The sequence below is a fragment of the Meriones unguiculatus genome, chromosome 10 (assembly GCF_030254825.1).
Source record: "Meriones unguiculatus strain TT.TT164.6M chromosome 10, Bangor_MerUng_6.1, whole genome shotgun sequence".
In the NCBI taxonomy this organism is placed as follows: Eukaryota; Metazoa; Chordata; class Mammalia; order Rodentia; family Muridae; genus Meriones; species Meriones unguiculatus.
The window spans coordinates 93,975,695-93,996,104 of NC_083358.1; the positions used below are offsets into that span (position 1 = coordinate 93,975,695).

Below are 20,410 nucleotides of genomic sequence, written 5' to 3' on the forward strand. Positions count from 1 at the left end.
AGCTGCTGTTCTGATACCCTGAGTGGTCGGTCTCATCATGTTGGATCCTTGTCATGAAGTTTTTACTACCATATTTCTGTAAGCAATATTTTTTGACACAATTTATGAATGGCTCTTAAAGTTTATGAAGTGGGATCAAGTTACTACTAACAATTATTGTGACATTTCAGAGGTCATTTATGGGCTATTCAAAAAAATATAGTTAAGATGCAGAAACCATTTGAAGCTTAACCTGTGGATAACAAAAGTGGTTTTACTTTTACTACTTTTATAGATACAGGGAAGTAGATGCTATGAAATAATCTTTAATCAATGAGACCAGATCAAGTGGGATAATTTATATGTAAAAGTATCTTTCTTTGGTAAGCCAGACCAAAAAATTAGAGGTTTTATAGTGAGTTACATGACAGCAGAAATGGTAATATAAACAGAATAAATCAGCATTGTAAGTGCTACTGTTCACAATCCTTTGAATCTCCACCCACAAGCTATGTAGTTTGTGAATGTTATGGATTTCAGTTCTATTTTTATACTATATCTAAAATCAGATCTTTTAAATGGGGATAACAATAGCCCTTGCCATTTAAGGTGCTTGTAAGGATTAAACAACTTAAGACCTGCAAAGCACTTAGAACAGTGCACTCAATACATCTTAACTCTTATTAGCACTAATAGGATTATGTCTGTCACAAAACCCACAGCATCAGCCAGATAAGCCCTTGAAAGATCACCTGAATATATTATTTGCCTTTTATGTTGATGCTATAATCTGCACATATTAAACCCTTTCCCTTTAAACTAATATAAGATCATGTTTGGTTTTCTAGACTTAAATAAATTAGACTCTAATCCAAATAATTAATACTTGTTTTAATATTACTCATTTGACATTTTAATTATTTTTATGGCTGAAATTATTTGTGTATTTATGATTTAGCTCTTAAAATAACTGCAGTTGGACAATTAATAGCAGAGTTTTATTCAATAGTGGAAAGCAATCTCATATAGAACTGATCCCAGAAGTTCTGAACATGACATAAACAAATTAGTATTTATAGCCATAGGACAGCTTAGGGATCAGTGGATGGAAAATCACTAGTCATAAGTGTAGATTACAGGGTGGACTTTTGCCTAAATTGATGTAAGAGTATTATTGCAGAAAATAGAATGGAGTGCTCAATTGGGGGATGGCAGGAGACAAAGCATTTGGTCAATTGACCAAGGTGATTAAATATGAAAGAGGGGAAAGTTCTGCTCAATAGAGGTATTGCTGCTAAAACTTGGTAATGGAGATAAAAAAAAAATAAAAACATTTTTTACCTCTGCTAAGAGTGTTCATCAAACTTGATTGAATTTCCATGAGATATTTGTGGACCTTGAACTCATTTCAGAACTGTTTTGAATATTTTCCTATTCTCAATATGTTATTTATAGTTAATAATTAAATATTTCCCCATACCTTTCATTATGGACTTTATCATGAATTTGTACTATCATACTTATTTGTTTTCAGCCATCCTGACATGAGTAAGCATATCCTAAGGCAAGACACTTGTATGACATTTGCATATTGGACTATTGGACAAACAGTCCTTAAGTAATGAATCCCCAGAGATCTCAGGTGAGTAAAAATAGAGGTAGAATGTTGTGTTAATTGAAATCAAAACAGGAAATAGTTTGCACACCTTTTCCAGACATGCACAGCTCTTTAGTCTTCTCAGAGTTCAGGATTTGACACTACCAAGCCTGGTAATGATAGTTTTTACCAACCCCCACATGTAAAGAAAAGGAAAACATGGCTGATAGAGTTCAAAGTATTTATAAGTTGGAAGTATTAACACCTGAAATTCTATAATTAAGTCACTGTAACACCTAATGAAATTTGAGAAAGATACTCCAGAAAGGCAATGCGAAAGATAAAGGCTCCCTTCTTCAGTGTAACTTAGTGAGTGAAACACTTACTTATGTAAATCTAAACATATAAAGAACAATCTTGTTCAATTATTCATGGATGATAAAGATAAAAGTAAAACATTTAACAAAATTTTATATATTTGAACAATTTTATATGTTGATGTTATGCCCAAGTCTTGTGGACCCCAAAGACCACCAAGGAGTAAATTCCAATGTAAACACAATAGGATCTTTATTATGAGCTTGAGCTCAGACCCACACCATCACCAACCCAGTGGATCTTGAGTGTAGAGCCTTGAGCTCAGGGAGAGAGTGGTTTTTATTTAGGGTTACAGCAAGATTCGGAGAATTCCAGATTGACAGTTCTATGATTGACATTTAGCAAATATCAGGTGTCCAGAAAGACAAACTGTAACTGTTTGTCTGCGTGGCCAAACACCAGATGGCCAAACTGTAATTGTTTTACTCACCCTATTGTAAAGAACATCAGGGTATTCAGAATGGATTTCAGATACTTGGTGAAGAAGGGTGCGGATGGAGATCATGAATAGCCAATACTGTTATGTAGAGCCATTATTTCTATGGATTCATATTTGTATGTAAAATTTTATGGACTCTTATGAGAAATTTATTGAAGGAAGCATTGACTAAAAGATATCATTGAACATACAAAAGAACACCTGGGTAGACTTCAGGCATTCAGTGATTAGCGATCATTAAATATTACCAGAAGTGAGTGCTGAAGCACAGTTTTGTGGGTTTTTCTCCTTTTTGAAATAGGAGTTTAAGATTAGGTCATTCACCCTTAAGACAGTGAGTTTCTTTTTGAACAATGGGGTTACACAGTCCTCACATTGATTGGGTATATTTTGTTTGAATTATGCAATGCATTGGCTTGTGTTTTATGTATGATGTATGTGCACACCTGTGTAGAAGTGTATACATTTAAACATGTAAATTTAAGCATGTTTGTACTATGCCTTTGTGGGGATGTCAGAGCACAGCTTTGCGAGATGATCTTTACTTCGCAACTTGTTTGAGATGATTTCACCTTCGTTCATGGGTAGGTATGACAGAATACTTAGAAATACTTAGAATTTTGTTTCATGTCTTTATTTTCTGTTTTAAAATATGTTTACAAAAAAAAAAAACTACCAGGAGTACAACAGTTTAGTGAAAGGGTATTGTATTTTAATCTCACTAAGGTAATTTGCTTAGAATTAGAAAAAAAAAAGAGCTATAATTACTGCCCTAATAATTACATATTTTCAAAAACACCATACTTAAGTAATTATTTTTCTTTCCAATTTATTGTTATAGTAACAATGTCCTTACAACTCAAACATTTAAATAGTTTGTCTATATTCAATTCTGATTTTCTTCTTTAAAGTCAGATGTCTTTTGCATGGTCTCTATTGATGTCACAGTCACTTAAGTTCATGTGATTACTGTACAGTAAATACAAATTAGAAAAGAGAGGCTTAATTCTACTAGTTGTAATAAGGAAAAAATTGTCCTTTCATTGGACAATTGTTTTCTAAAAATACATTTCCTGTTATCTTAATTTTAAAAACACATAATTATGTAAAACATAAATAATGGGCTGTCAATAAAGATCTCCAGTTACTAGCACTTGCTATTCTAGCTAAGGAACAGGATTCAGTTGCGAATATTCACATTGAGTGACTCACAAATCTTCCTAACTATAACAGCAGGGAATTCGATGTTTTCTTTTCTAGAATACTTGCAAATATGCTTGCTCTAGCTTAAGATCTCGTCTTGTGCTCGCGTGCGCACATGCGCGTGTGGGCACACACATACACACACACACATACACACACACACACAGAGAGAGAGAGAGAGAGAGAGAGAGAGAGAGAGAGAGAGAGAGAGAGAGAATGCATCTTTTGAAAAAGAATATTGCTACCTCTTCCCCCAAACACCATTTCCCAGGCTCCTCCCTAAGGCTATAATAGAATACCATGTGCGGCTTCCTTCTACCCCTGGTCACATCTCCAGGGGTTCACATAGACTGCTCCTCCTAATGTCCCTCCACTCACTAGTTTCTATGCCCCAGCCCACTGCTAATCAAGCAGACACCCCCTGTTCAACTGTGGGTCTCTCCTGCCAGAAAACTAGGATGCAGGAAGACCTTCTCCACTCCCTCTATCTCACTTGACTCTAACTCTCAGTATCCTCCCTAGCACTGTAACAGAGCACTAGCTGCAGCCTCCCCTTCTCGTTGCCCATGTCTCCTCCCCTCCCTCAGAAAACATGTGACTGCATGCCAGCCTCCAATGCCTTAGGTGTTCCCTATGAACAGCAGAGCAGGCAAGTAAAACAGGCAACACACAGCCAGCACATCCTCTCAAAATTCAGAGAGGAAAGAGAAAACAAGGAACAATACATGACCTAATAAAGGCAGACCCAGAAATCAGCACCTAGACTTTAATTACCCCAAACCCGGAGGACTGCTTATGAACACAATCAAAACAACCAGGGCCAAAGGTCTCCACTAATTCCCAGCAATCCTACATTCACAGACCCTGGATATTTCATCATAGCTGAAGTTCAAGATAAATATGTTAAGACTAACTATATGACGATTCCAGAGTTCCTTAAAGAAAAATGAATAAATTCCTTAAAGAAATCCAGGAAAGGAAACAGTTGGAAGAAATGCATAAATACCTTTAAAAAGTCAAGGAAAGGAAAGGAAAGAAAGAAAGAAAGAAAGAAAGAAAGAAAGAAAGAAAGAAAGAAAGAAAGAAAGAAAGAAAGAAAGAAAGAAAGGGAAGGAGGGAGGGAGGAAGGAAAGAAAGAAAGAAAGAAAGAAAGAAAGAAAGAAAGAAAGAAAGAAAGAAAGCAACAAAGCCAAGAAAGAGCAAAAACATCAGAAAAAACATTTGAAGGAAATTAATAAAACTGTTTAAGCTGGAGGCTCCAAGATGGCTGCAATCAGTCTGCACTTTATCTGAGTGCAGAGGATCTGAAACTCTGAAATTGGCAAGTGGATCAAGGGTACCAAGGGGATCAAGAGTGACTCCAAAACTTTTACCAGAGATCTCCTTGAGCTGATACACACCTTCAGCAAAGTAACTGGATACAAAATTAACTCGGAAAAGTTCAGTAGCCCTCCTGAATACAAAAGACAAAAGGGTTGAGAAAGAAATTAGGGAAACAACGCCCTTCACAATAGCCACAAATAACAAACAATCTTAGTGTGACTCTAACCAAGCAACTGAAAGACCTATTTGAAAAAAAAAATCTTCAAGTCTCTGAAGAAAGAAATTGAAGAAGATATCAGAAGATGTAAAGATCTCCCAGGCTCGTGGATCAGTAGGATTAACATAGTGAAAATGGCCATCTTACCAAAAGCAATCTACAGATTCAATGCAATTCTCATCAAAGTACCAACACAATTCTTTACAGACTTTGAAAGAACAATTCTCAATTTCATATGGAAAAACAAAACATAACAAACAAAAGCAGTAGAGCTAAACCAACCCTGTACAATAAAAGACCTTCTGAAAGTATCTCCATCCCTGATCTGAAGCTGTACTACAGAGAAATAGTAATAAAAACTGCATTGTACTGACATAGAAATAGACTGGTGGATCAATAGAATCGAATTGAAGACCCAGAAATAAATCCACATACTTACAGACAATTCTTTTTGACAAAGAAGTTAAAACCATACAATGGAAAAACAGCAACAACATCAACAAAAACCCAGCATCTTCAAGAAATGGTGTTGATCTAACTAAATGTCTACATGTAGAAAATGCAAATCGAACTATATTTATCTCCTGGCATAAAATTCAAATCCAAGGGGTTCAAAGACTTCAACATAAAACCAGACACACTAAATCTGTTAGAAGAAAAGTTGAGGAAGAACCTTGACCTCATTTGCAGAGAGATAACTTTCTGAACAGAACTCCAACAGCACAAGCTCTAAGATCATCAATGAATAAATGGGACCTCATGAAACTGAAAAGCTTCTGTAAAGTAAAGGACACTGTCATCAGAACAAAAAATTCAGCCTAAATATTTTTACCAACCCTACCTCTGACAAGGGCTAATATCCAAAATATTTAAAGAACTCAAGCAATTAAACACCAAGAAACTAAATAATCAAATTTAAAAATTGGGTACAGAACTAAACAGAATCCCAAACATAGGACTATTGAACTGTGGAGAAACAGTTACAGAACTACCTAAAGTCCTTGGTCATCAGGGAGATACAAATCAAAATAATTTGTTACTGAAAAGGAAAAGTAGAAAGTTGTTTGGAGGGTCTTGCTTACTCCTTTAATGAACTTATTCTAACATGAAAAAATTCAAGGATCTTAGAATTAGTTCTGTGTTGTAGTTAGTAGAAAATTTTATTTTTCATTATGCATCTCTATTAACTCCTTTAATCAACCCACTACTTTTATAGCTGATATTTATTCATTTCAAATTATTGAAAGGGCCAGTGATGTAGCTCAGTGGGTGTAAAAAGAGTTGCCAAACAGGTCTTGATGAGATGCATTTGATCCTTGGAATCCACAGGGAAAAGGTAATAGCCCTTCATGTTGTCCTCTGACCTCGTGCATACACAAATGAGTATGACATATACATGTCCATATCTCCACCCCCTCTACAATAAATACAATGTATTGACACACAACACAAAATAAATTTTGAGGATTCTTGGAAGAAAAAGCAAATATCAGCTTGCTAACTATGGTCACACAGTGTGCATAATCACAACCAGTAGCATTTTAGTTTTCCTGGTGTGTTACACTGAGGAATGTAAGTGATATTTTGTTCCCTTTATTATTTGGATTTGATTCTAATAATGTCAGTATGTTTAGTGTATGAGTATTATTCCACAAAGCACAAAAGTACCAATATTGAGAATATAAAAAAATGATGTTTTTTGTAAGTTTTTATTTTTTATATTAATTACAGTTTATTTACTTTGTATCCCAGCTGTAGCCCCCTCTCTCATTCTCTCCCAGTCCCACCCTCCCTCCTTCATCTCCTCCCTGCCCTTCCCTAAGCCTAGTGATAGGGGAGGTCCTCTTCCACTTCCATCTGACCCTAGATAAAAATGTTAATTCATTTAAAATAATAAATTTCACCTTCAAATAGAAATGCTTTGCAAAATCTGTTCTATATTGTTATAAATTACCTTGACAAATAAGCTTTTGTTTTGCAATAATTTCATTCACAGAAAAATTCTAGAGAGTTCATATGTAACAGATCCTATTCTTTCATTTCTGTGTTGCTTTGGGATATTTTGTCATAATTAACAGGTTGATATAGATTTTATCTTTAACTGAAGTTCATATTTTATGCAGATTTAATTAAATACCCACTCTTCTTCTTTCCCTAAAATGTGATGGCAGCATCACTTTAGATCTATTCTTAGGTAACCAACACCACATTCTATATTGCATATCATCCATTCAAACTGGCTTTACTCCACTTATGAATATTATATATAAGAATTTTGACATCTATACCTGGGAATAAAATAACACATATTAAAAAGCCACAAATACATTAAAATATACATTTTAAGGGAATGTGAGAATTTAATACTTCTTTGTGTGGTAATAATTGCTTCTAGGGGATTCATTTTTAGATTTCAATTTCAGTCCCAGGAGAGAGAAAGAAAAGAAAGAGGATTCAATTTTATACGCATAAGTGTTCTGGCTACATGTTTGTATGTGTACTACACATGTGTCTGGTACCCAAGAAGGTCAGAAGACATCACTGCTTATTGTGGAAATAGAGTTACAAATGGTTTTGAAGAGCAGTGTGGGTGCTGGGTTGGGTCTTCTACTAAAGCAGTAAGTCCTGTTAATTGCTAAAGTACCTTTCTAGGCCCAGTAGGTGAGCTTATCATTTCTCTGTAACCTTATGATTACCTCTACCTGCAAAAATGGCTCCTGCAATGTGTGTGCTTCATTCACTATCCTGATCTTGTGCATTATCATCCTGGAAAGTTAAAGTACTTGCTCAGCTAAGGACAATTAGTAGGCAGAAAAATCACTGATTTTTAAAAAGTATTTTCCATCTAGCGATTGAAAATATTTTTATAACGATAATAAGTTAGACACTTTATGCTTAGTGAAGGGTTATTAGTGTGAGGTTAATTTCATAGAATCTCATCTGAAAACACAATCCCCTAATCAGACAGCTGGGACTCAAAGGCACTTATGCAGTGTGCTCTTTTAGATTTTTCTTTCATGAAGAATTTTTCATTTGAGTGAAAAGCCAGTTAGTATAAGGAATGGAGATATATTGTATTATTCACTAATTAACTTGTCTGCATGAATTTGGTTCTATTAGACAGATATTTTAAAGTTTTAAGAAAGAATTTTTCAAGTTAAAAAATGTGTACTATTTTGTAATGTATTTGGAGCATAAGGGTAGGATAAAGAAGGAATCACATATCTCTGTGACTGAGTACTGTAATACGTCCCCTAAAAGTTATGTTTTATATTTAAGGTAATTGGTTTAGGATCGTGCCATTATTAACTGCTATTTATTATCAGAAATGGTGGTCATGTGCACTTAGGTAAAATAAAAAAATTATAGTGAGGAGGATATATAAGCAAAGCTCAACAGATATAAGAAGACTGAAATAAACTCTTGTATTTTATGAGAACACCATGGATGAAAGCTGGAGGTCAACAACAGAAAGAATAGAAAGTCTACAAACTAATGGGAACTAAACAATTCCCCACTCAATGACCACAGAACCAGGGAAGAAATAAAGACAGAAATTAATGGTTTTCTAGCATTCAATGAAAATGAAGTCACAACATATCCATACTTCTTAAAAACCATGAAAGCAGTGATAAGAGGAAAATTCATAGCACTAAATGTCTCCCTCAGGAAATTGAAGAAATCCCATACTAGTAACTAGTATTACTCAAGAAATCTATAGAACCGAAGAAAGCAAACACAGCAAAGAGAAGTAAACAACAGGAAATTGTCAAACTCAGGGCTAAAATCTATAAATTGGAAACAAAGAAAATAATGCAAAGAATCAATGAAACCAAGAGCTTGTTCTGTGAGAAAATCAACAAGATTTAAAAATAAACAGAAAAAAACTAAAAACAAATAACAAACTCCATAGCCAAACTAACTCAAAAACACATGGATACTATCCAAATTACCAGAATCAGAAACAAAAAAAAAGGGTATATAACAACAGACAATGAGGAAATAATAATAATTAAAAAATAGTTCTTGAGATAGGCAAGATGGCGGCACCAAGAAGACTCTCATTCTGACCAGCAGAACAGCAGGACTGGCATAGTGACCAGCAGTCAGAACTTGCAGCCCTAAAGCACAAGTGATTGTGTTTCCTGGGTGAGAGAATACCCCAGGGTGGGAGATTCAATCAGCTTAAACTCACACAGCTAAACTGCTGAAGAGGTCCCTGGTTCCACCAGGCTCTTAGTCGCCAGCCCAGAGCCATACACCAGTATTCTCTAATCACTGTCCCAGACTGAACTGTGGGCCCCACAACAACAGAGACTGGGATTTCCAGTCGAGAGATAAACCCACGGTACAGGAAATGATTGGGACCAATGTTAGGACACACAGACAATCCCTGGAAAAGACCTGGGGTTCTGTGGGAGTGTAACAGCCAGCCCAGAGCCAAGCCAGGGAACACAGGCACCAGCACAGAGTCCTGCCTGCAGCCTGACTCGCTGCCCCAGATAGAACTGTGGGCCCCAGGGCACCAGAAACTGAGTTTCTCTGTCAGGTGCAAACCCACAGGGAGGGGAACAGCAGGTCTGATCTCAGAGCACTCAGCCGATTCCACCACCCCGAAAATGTCTCGGGAAAAATTACCCAGAAATGAAAGAAACAGAGGAATGTTCAAACAAACAGGTGAAAGAAATGAAGGAAAAACAGGAAAATACAGTCAGACAGGTGCAGGAAATCAACAAAATGGTTCAAAATCTGAAGATAGAATTGGAAAAATTAAAGAAAACACAAATGGAGGAAATCATGGAGAGGGAGAACCTAGGAAAGAAAACAAGAACTTCAGAGGTAAGCACAACCAACAAACTATAAGAGATGGAACAAAGAATCTCAGGTGCAGAAGATACAGTGGAAGAAATCAATGTATCTGTCAAAGAGAATAATAAATCTAAAAGACTCATGACACAAACCAAATGGTGAGATATGGAAAAGATCATCCTGAGTGAGCTGTTCCAGAAGCAGAAAGATGAACATGGTATATACTCACTAATATAGACATATAATATAGGATAAACCTACTAAAATCTGTACACCTAAAGAAACTAATCAAGAGGGAGGACTGTTGCTAAAATGCTGAACTCCTATCCAGAAAGACAAAGAGACTGGCCATCAGAAGAAGGAGAAAAGAGGGAACAAGTCAGGAGCCTGACACAGAGGACCTCTGAAAAGTTCTGCTCTGCAGACTATCAATGCAGATGCTGAGACTTATGGGCAACCTTTGGGCAGAGTGCAGGTAATCTTATTAAAGAAGTGGGAAACAGTAAGATCTGGAGAAGACAAGAACTCCACAAGGAGAACAATAGAACCAAAATATCTGAGCACAGGGGTCTTTCCTGAGACTGATACTCCAAACAAGGACCATGCATGGAGATAACCTAAGACCCCTGCACAGATGTAGCCATGGCAGTTCAGTATCCAAGTGGGTTCCATTGTAATAGGAACAGGGACTGTCCCTGACATGAACTGATTGGCCTGCTCTTTAATTACCTCCCCCTGAGGGGGAAGCAGCATTACCAGGCCACAGAATAAGACAATGCAGCCACTCCTGATGAGACTGATTCACTAGGATCAGAAGGAAGGAAAAGAAGACCTCCCCTATCAGTGGACTTGGAAAGGGGCATGCAAGCAAAGGGTAGAGGAAGGGAATGATTGGGATGGGAAGAGGGAGGGAAGCATAGGGGGGATACAAAGGGAATAAAGTATAATTAAAAAAGAAAAAAATGTAAAAATAAATAAATTAAAAAAAAGAAATTCAAAACATCTCATTCAAGCAACTTAATGGCTTACTTAAAAGCCCTAGAAAAAAAGAAGCAGACACAACAAAGAGAACTAGACAGCTGGAAATAATCAATCTCAGGGCTAAAATCAATCAACTAGAAACAAATAAAACAATTCAAAGAATCAATGAAACCAAGAGCTCGTTCTTTGAGAAAATCAATAAGATAGACAAACCCTTAGCCAAACTAACTAAAAGGCAGAGGGACAGTATCCAAATCAACAAAATCAGAAATGAAAAGGGGGACATAATCACAGACACTGAAGAAATCCAGACAATAATTAGGATTTACTTCAAAAGCCTATATGCCACAAAATTTGAAAATCTAAATGAAATGGGCAATTTTCTTGAGAGATTCCATATGCCAAAGCTTAACCAAGACCAGGTAAATAAATTAAATAGTCCTATATCCCCTAAGGAAATAGAAGCTGTCATCTAAAGTCTCCCATGCAAAAAAAAAAAAAAAAAAAAAAAAAAAAAAAAAAAGCTCAGGGCCAGATGATTTCTGCTCAGAATTCTACCAGACCTTCAGAGAAGAGCTAACACCAATACTCTTCAAACTAGTCCACAAAATAGAAACAAAAGGAACTAAACTCATTCTATGAAGCCACAGTCTACTTGGTATCTAAACCTCACAAAGACCCAACAAAAAATAAAAAATAAAAAAATAAAAAATAAAAGAGAATTTCAGGCCAATCTCCCTTATGAACATTAATGCAAAAATACTCAACAAAATACTTGCAAACCAAATCCAAGAACACATAAAAGATATCATCAAATATGACCAAGTAGGCTTCATCCCAGGCATGCAGGGGTGGTTCAGTATATGGAAATCCATCAATGTGATCCACCACATAAATAAACTGAAGGAGAAAAACCACATGATCATCTCCTTAGATGATGAAAAGGCATTTGACAAAATCCAAACTTAAGACAATTAAAGAACGTCAAGAAGATACAAATTGGAAAGGAAGAGTCAAAGTATCACTATATGCAGATGATATGATAGTTTAACTGAGTGACCCAAAAATTCTACTAGGGAACTACTACAGCTGATTAACACCTTCAGCAAAATGGCTACATAAAAATTAACTAAAAAAAAGAATCAGTAGCCATCCTCTATACAAAAGACAAAAGGGCTGAGAAAGAAATTAGGGAAACAACACCCTTCACAATAGCCACAAATAACCTAAAGTACCTTGGTGTGAACATAACCAAGCAAGTCAAAGACTTATATGAAAAAAATTTCCAGTCTCTGAAGAAAGAATTAGAAGGAGATATCAGAAGATGGAAAGATCTCCCACGCTCATGGCTTGGCAGGATTAATAGAGTAAAAATGGCCATCTAACCAAAAGCATTCTACAGATTCAATGCAATTCCTATAAAACTAAGAACACAATTCTTTACAGACCTTAAAAGAAAAATTCTCACCTTCATATGGAACAAGAAACCCAGAATTGCTAAAACAATTCTCTACAGTAAAAGATATTCAGGAGGTATCTCCATCCCTAATTTCAAGGTGTACTATAGAGCAACAATACTAAAAACTGCATGATACTGGCATAGAAACAGACTGTTGGATCAATGGAATCAAATAAAAGACCTTGAAATAAATCTACAAACTTATGGACACTTGATTTTTGACAAAGATGCCAAAACCATTCAATGGAAAAAAGACAGCATCTTCAACAAATGGTGCTGGTCTAACTGGTTGTCTACATGTAGAAAAATGAAAATAGATCCATACTTATCACCCTGCACAAAACTAATGTCCAAGTGGATCAAAGTCCTCAATATAAAACCAAACACATTAACCCGCTTGGAAGAAAAAGTGGGGACAAGCCTTAAAATCATTGGCACAGGAGACAACTTCCTGAACAGAACATCAGCACACAGGTTCTAAGAACAACAATCAATAAATGGGACCTCATGAAACTGAAAAGCTTCTGTAAAGCAAAGGACACTGTTGTCAGAACAAAACCACCGCCTACAGATTGGGAAAGGATCTTCACCAACCATGACAAAGGACTAATATCCAGACTATATAAAGAAATGAAGAAGTTAAACAGCAAAGAATCAAGTAATCCAATTAAAAAATGGGGTACAGAGCTAAATAAAGAATTCTCAATAGAGGAATATGGAATGGTAGGGAAACACTTAAAGAAATGCTCAAAAGAATGCTCAATGTCATTAGCCATTAGGGAAATGCAAATCAAAACAACCCTGAGATTTCACCTTACACCCAACAGAATGACCAAGATGAAAAACTCAAGTGACAACATATGCTGGAGAGGTTGTAGAAAAAGAGGAACCCTCCTCTACTGCTGGTGGGAAAGTAAACATGTACAACCACTCTGGAAATCAATCTGGCGCTTTCTCAGACAACTAGGAAGAGCACTTCCTCAAGATCCAGCCATATCACTCTTAGACATATATCCAAAAGGGGCTCAAGTACACAATAAGGACATTTGCTCAACCATGGTTGTAGCACCTTTATTTGTAATAGCCAGAAGCTGGAAACAGCCCAGATGCCCCTCAACTGAAGAATGGATGCAGAAACTGTGGTACATCTACACAATGGAGTATTATTCAGCAATGAAAAATAAGAAATCATGAAATTTGCAGGTAAATGGTGGGACCTATAAAGGATCATCCTGAGTGAGCTGTCCCAGAAGCAGAAAGACACACACGGTATATACGCACTCATGTAGACATATAACATAAGGTAAATCTACTAAAATCTAAAGAAACTAATCAAGAGAGAGGACCTTGACTAAAATACTCAATCCCCATCCTGAAAGGCAAAGAGGATGGACATCAGAAGAAGAAAACAGGAAACAACCTCAGAACCTGCCACAGAGGGCCTCTGAAAGGCTCTGCCCTGCAGACTATCAAAGCAGACACTGAGACTTATGGCCAACTGTTGGGCAGAGTGCATAGAATCTTATGTAAGAAGTGGGAAATAGTAAGAGCTGGAGAGGATGGGAACCATACAAGAGAGCCATATCACTCCTAGACATATATCCAAAAGAGGCTCAAGTACACAAAAAGGACATTTGCTCAACCATGTTTGTAGCAGCTTTATTTGTAATAGCCAGAAGCTGGAAACAACCCAGATGTCCCTCAACTGAAGAATGAAAAAAAAAAAAAAACAAAACTGCATGGTACTGGCATAGAAACAGCCTGGTTGATCATTGAAATCTAATAGAAGACCCAGAAATAAACCCACATACCTATGGATACTTGATATTTGACAAAGAAACCAAAACCATTCAATGGAAAAAGGACAGCATCTTCAAAAACTGGTGCTGGTCTAACTGAATGTCTACATGTAGAAAAATGCAAATAAAACCATATTTATCACCGTGCACAATACTGAAGTCCAAGTTGATCAAAGACCTCAGCATAAAACCAGATACACTAATCTTCTTAGAAGAAAAAGTGGGAAGGAGCCTTGAACTCATTGGCACAGGAGAGAACTTCTTGAACAGAACACCAACAGCACAGGCTCTAAGACCAATAATCAATAAATGGGACCTCATAAAACTGAAAGGCTTCTGTAAAGCAAAGGACACTTTTTTTAGAACAAAACATCTGCCCTGCAGATTGCGAAAGGATCTTCCCCAACCATACCTCTGACAAGGGCTAATATTCAGGATATATGAAGAACTCAATAAGTTAAAAAGCAACAAATCAAGCAATCCAATTAAAAAAAATGAGGTATGAAGCTAAATAGAGAATTCTCTGCAGAGGATTATTGAATGGCAGAGGGACACTTAAAGAGATGCTCAACATCCCTTGTCACCAGAGAAATGCAAATAAAAATGACTCTGAGATTTCACCTATCAGACTAGCTAAGATAAAAACTCAAGTGATAATACATGCTGGAAAAGATAATGGGGAAAGGTGAACCCTCCTCCAGTGGGAATGTAAAGTTGTACATTTACACAATGGAATACTACACAGCAATTAAAAACAAGGAAATTATGAAATATTCATGCAAACGGTGGGAACTAGAAAAGATCAACATGAGTGAGGTAACCCAGAAATAGAAAGACACACATGGTATATACTTACTTATAGGTGGATATTAGACAAATAATATAGGATAAACATATTAAAATCTGTACACCTAAAGAAGCTAAACAAGGAGGAAGAGCCTGGGTAAGATGATCAATCCTCCTGCAGAGGGGAAAATAAATTTTAAAGTTTATAAATAAACAATTTTTCTGTTAAACTTTTTAATTATTCATTCACTTTATATCCTAACTGTAGCCTCCCCATCGTCCCCTCTCCATCCCACCTTCTCTCCCTCTTCTCCCCCATGCTTCTCCCCCATTCCACTGATAGGGGAAGCTCTCCTCCCCTAGCATCCAATCTTGATATGAGGTATCATCAAGAGTGGCTACATTGTCTTCCTCTGTGGCCAGGTAAGGCTGCACACCCCTCAGGCAGAGGTGATCAAAGAGCTGGTCGCTGCTTTCATGTCAGAGATAGTGGAGACTGAGCTGCCATGGGCTACATCTGTGCAGGGGTTCTAGGTAATCTCCATTCATGGTCCTTTGTTGGAGAGTGCAGGGAATCTTGTGAAAGAAGGAGGAGATAGAAATACCTGGATGAGAAAGAAGTTCCACAAGGAAAGAAAAAAAAAAAATCTGGACACTGGGATCTTTTCTGAGAATAAATAAATTTTATAAAGTGAAAAAAAAAAGAAAAAGAAGAAAAATCTCTGGCAGATTCACACTTTACTGAGAGATTTTACTGGAACTGAGTAAAGTATTTTGCAATAATCGGATTTATTTTTATTTTTTAATTTATTTTTTTATAAATTACAGTTTATTCACTTTGTATCCCCACTGTAGCCCCCTTCCTCCTTCTCTCACAATCCCAGTCTCCCTCCCTCATCTCCTCCCATGCTCCTCCCCAAGTCCACTGACAGGGGAGGTCCTCCTCCCCTTTCCTCTGACCCTAGCCTAGCAGGTCTTATCAAGGCTGTCTGTATCATCCTCCAGAGGAATGGACACAAGAAGAGAATTTTAAAACATAGATTTAAACAACCACACATTAAAGGAGAAATGGGTTCTTAGAAAACTCATCGAGGCATGGAAATGAGCTTCTTTGTTGGTGTCATAGTCAATTAATTTTTGCTCTTTACAAGCAAAGGAAACCAGGCATTTCACACAAACTTCTGTGTCAATAGATGCCATTTTCCTTGTGGCAGGACTTCTGTCAGTGTGTCTTGTTGTTCAGTAGCAATGAACAATGTTTAATGAATTAGCATTTATGAAATGTAACAATATTAAAAATATTACAAGAATAAAGCATGCATAGCCATATATTTAACAATTAGTCTTACAGAATCACATATTTGGATCCTGTTTGATATTGAAGTGCTAACAATGCACTGATTAGATAAACTTTAGGCCTTTGCTTTAAGCAATAGAACAAGGGTAAAACTATGTAGACATGGGAAATAGAGCTACACAAACATTCTAATAAATCTAGTAGCTCCTGAAAATTATTTCTTCATAAAGCCTATAGATAAATTCCATTTAATTCAAATGTAAATTTTATATGTAATTTATATCCAATGGAGATGAGGTTCCTTTTATGTTTATCTCTGTAAAACTGTAGTGTACGTTAATTATTTTGATCTAATACATGTACTAAAGATAACAGTACACAAAGCCATAAAAGAAATAAACTTTTTGGAAGAACGACATTTATCTTCCCTCAAAGACAAAAATGAACACAATGGAGAAAAATGTACACTTCACCCACCATTAAGAAGAGCACATTTGCAGTATTATGTGCTTAAAGACTTAGGATAATGATGAAAGGGGTAGCCTGGAACTTTCTTCCCAATGATTTTAACTTTTAAAAATACCTTTTACTCTCTAAAAGCAGAAGATGCTAACTAGCTCTATATGCAAAGTAATAAGAATTTATTTTTCCATTTCCCTCCTTTTTTGTGATGGAAGTTAGATTTTTAATTTTTAAAAATTTATTATAATTTATTTACTTTGTATCCCAGCTGTAGTCCCCTTCCTGGTCCTCTCCTAATCCTGCCTTCCCTCCCTCTTCTCCTCCCATGTCCCTCTCCCAGTCCACTGATAAGGGAGGTCCTCCTACCCTTCCATTTCACCCCAGTCTATCAGGTCCCATCAGGATTGGCTGCATTGTTTTCCCATCCCAGTGTCTTGGTAAGGCTGCTGGCCCTTAATGGGTAGGTGATCAAAGAGCCAGCCACTGAGTTTGTTACAGAGACAACCCCTGTTTCCCTCACTAGGGAACCCACTTGGAGACTGAGCTATGGAGATGATCTAGAACCCCTGCACACATGCAGCCCATGAAGTCCCATTTATTGATTGTTGATCTTAGAGCCTGTGTTGTTGGTGTTCTGCTCAGGAATTTGTCTCAATTAGTGCAAGGCTCTTTGTTTTTAATTCATTCTTGTGGAAGCTAAAAAAACACTACAGAGACCAGAGAGCCTAACAGCATCCAACTTTTTTTTTTCTGGTAATGGCACTTGTTCCTACTTTTTCAAAAGTTCTTTAAGAGAACAGCTGTTCAGTCAATGTACTTCATTTTCCTACTATACAACCACCTTTTCCACTGTCAGAATAGAATTCATTGTTGGTTTCCTTGGGTTGGTCAACAAATAGCAGCCCAAGGCAGGCTCTCTTTATTCCTTCTCCTTGGCTATTCAGTTTTCTAACTTCCCTTTCTAAACATCTTGCACAGTCAGAACCCCTGCTTTAAATTTTCTTCCAATATATCCCAGTAACTGAGATAGTTTATTGATTTTATCTGTCGGGGTACAATTTGCACACTCCCAGATAACTGTATGATATAAAAATAATTTAGAATTCAAGAAACGAAATTTTTATGTATTCCTTGAAACACAAAACCAGCCATAACAGTAAAATCCTGATAGGTCTTCTCTTTTTGTTGTGAATATTCCTTATTGTACATATTTTAAATTTTGGCAAAGTACTGTTCGCTCTATCTATACATTCTGCTTTCTATGCTATTGTAATTATTAAAAAAATCTTCTATATTCATACTAAGAAAAGTTCTGAAATATTCTGTCCTAATAACTTTACAAAATGTACGAATTTTTTTCTAACATTGCAAATTCTGTATTAAAAGTAAAATAAAATGTTTCATTTTTATTTTGATATGAATTTTGATTAGTCTTTCCTTTATTTTTATATGGCTGAGACCTTATTTGAATGGTATATAATATGACACTAAATTACACACACACACACACACACACACACACACACATATTCTAGTGGGTGTTTTAAGAATTGTTTATGTTTCTTATAATCATGTGTGAATACAGAGTTGTCCCAAGAAATATTACAAATGAATTTTACACATTTATTTAGTAACCATGCTTGAGTATTTTCTGTGTTAATCACATAGTTCAGAAATTATAGTCCAATTATGATAATTTTAATAATAGGAGAAGCTTAAATTCTCAGCTCTTAAATTGGTATTATATATATTCAGACATCTGGAAACAAAAATCAATGAAGATATTATGTTGACATCTTTGGAATAAGACAATATGGAACAAAGAGCCAGACACAATGATGATCCTGAAGTTATCTCTGAAGAGGAGATATTAAGAGGGAGAAAAAGAAATGGAAAAAGAGGAAAGAAGAGAGAGACAGAGGGAAGGAGGAGGAAGAAGAAGAAATATTTTAGGAGAATGTTTTAGGAGAAAAGGAAGAGTTTAAACCTTAGAAAGTCCATATACTTGCTTAGAGTTTATGGTTGGAATAAAACAGCTCCTATCACTAAAATGTGAATTGTTCTCATTCTTCCACTCCAGTAGAAGTCTCTTGACTAACAACTTCTTGAAATTTATCTTATAAAACAAGATGCACAAAATGCAACCATTTGCCTTTTCATAGTATAAATTTGACTGCATATACTTGCATAGTGATGAGAGTAAATACATATTTCATGCAATAGTTAGGAGTATGTATGTCATAGCCTTATAGCACTCTAATTTGCAATAGTAAGGCAGTGTGATATTGTCATAACTGATAGAGTCCTATTTTCATAAAACCAATCATAGCATAATATTTGTCAAAGATGTGCTATGAACCACACTAAAAGCCCAGAGTTGTTTAAGGCAAATCCAACCAGCTCTAACCCTGTTACCCCACCACTTCTTTTGCTCCACTTCTTTCAGTTTTCTTCTACACTTTTCTGTCTTTGTTTTCATAATTTGAGCACCCTTCCATTCCTCTATTAGCACAGACACATGTATGTCTACTTAATATATTCTATAGTTATTTCCAACTTTCTTTGCATTTTTAAGAGAGAGAATGACATATTTCCATCTATTCATATTTGGTGAGAAGTAATATATATTCAGCATAACAATAGCGTGAAATGATCCATTGAGGTGAAGCATCCCATGGGCATAAAAGCTAGTCTATATTAGGACTTCCCTGAAACTGAGTTTACACATTTGGACAAAGTTTTGGAATATGTGAATAACAACAGTAGTATTCATTGTTTTATTTTTAACCCTGTTCTTAAGAAAGGTGTTGCTAAAGGTTTTTTGTTGTTGTTTTGTTTTGTTTTTGCTTCTAAGTTCCTTTACCCACTAGAGGATGTGGGTAACATAAGCACACTTATTTCATATAAGAGGAAAAATTGGCAAGGCAAGTCTAAAAACCTTACTGAATATGTTTTTAATACCAGGACCCATTAGACACAGAGCCATCTTCTTTTGTGATCTGTGTTTATAAATGTATCTTTCTAAATACAGTGAAGATTACATTTACAACACCAAAAAAAAAAAAAAATTCTGATACCTACTTATATTTAGAAAATTCTAAACTTCAGACTTGTTTTAAGAATTGTGGTCTGTTGTTTTTAACTCATGACTCATGTACTAAGATTGATTAATAATATTCAGACATTCTAGTTAGTCATTTGTGAGTCAAAGAGTGATCTCTGATTATTAAGGAAGTTAGGAATCCCTAGTGTTTCTTTTTTCTTTCCTTATTTATCTCAGAATACACATTAAATTTTATCTAACAAACACTTCATTTATCTAGGATATAGTTTCCACTAGACCCCTCTTCCATTATGTGATCTGTTGATAGATCTATGCTAATAGCTAAGTGTTTTTTTGTATAATTGCTTGGTATTCTCAGGTTCCATTTCCCAAACAGTGCTGCAAATTAAGTATAATCATGTTATCTTCCAGTTTAATCTGATGTTTAGCTTCACATTTACCTCAGTATAAATAAACCTTTAACAATGCTTCTTTGGTGTGCTCTTTGTGTGTAACTGTAAAATCTTCCTCTTCTGTGTGCGGCCTTCTTCCATGGACTTCAGAAGTCTGGTTCTGTAACTGCTTTCTAAGACTCAAGTGTGTGACTTGAAATCTTGTTAACCTTTCGGCCTAATAGT

The 20,410-nt window shown here is 36.0% G+C and overlaps 1 long non-coding RNA gene across 1 annotated transcript in view; it reads left to right on the forward strand.

Moving 5' to 3' along the window:
• LOC132657060 (uncharacterized) overlaps window positions 1-20,410 on the forward strand; it is a 60,294-nt gene that overhangs the window by 30,040 nt on the left and 9,844 nt on the right. Inside the window, exon 3 of the long non-coding RNA XR_009594902.1 lies at window positions 1,514-1,621. This is a non-coding gene — a long non-coding RNA (uncharacterized LOC132657060). The remainder of the gene's footprint in view (window positions 1-1,513; window positions 1,622-20,410) is intronic.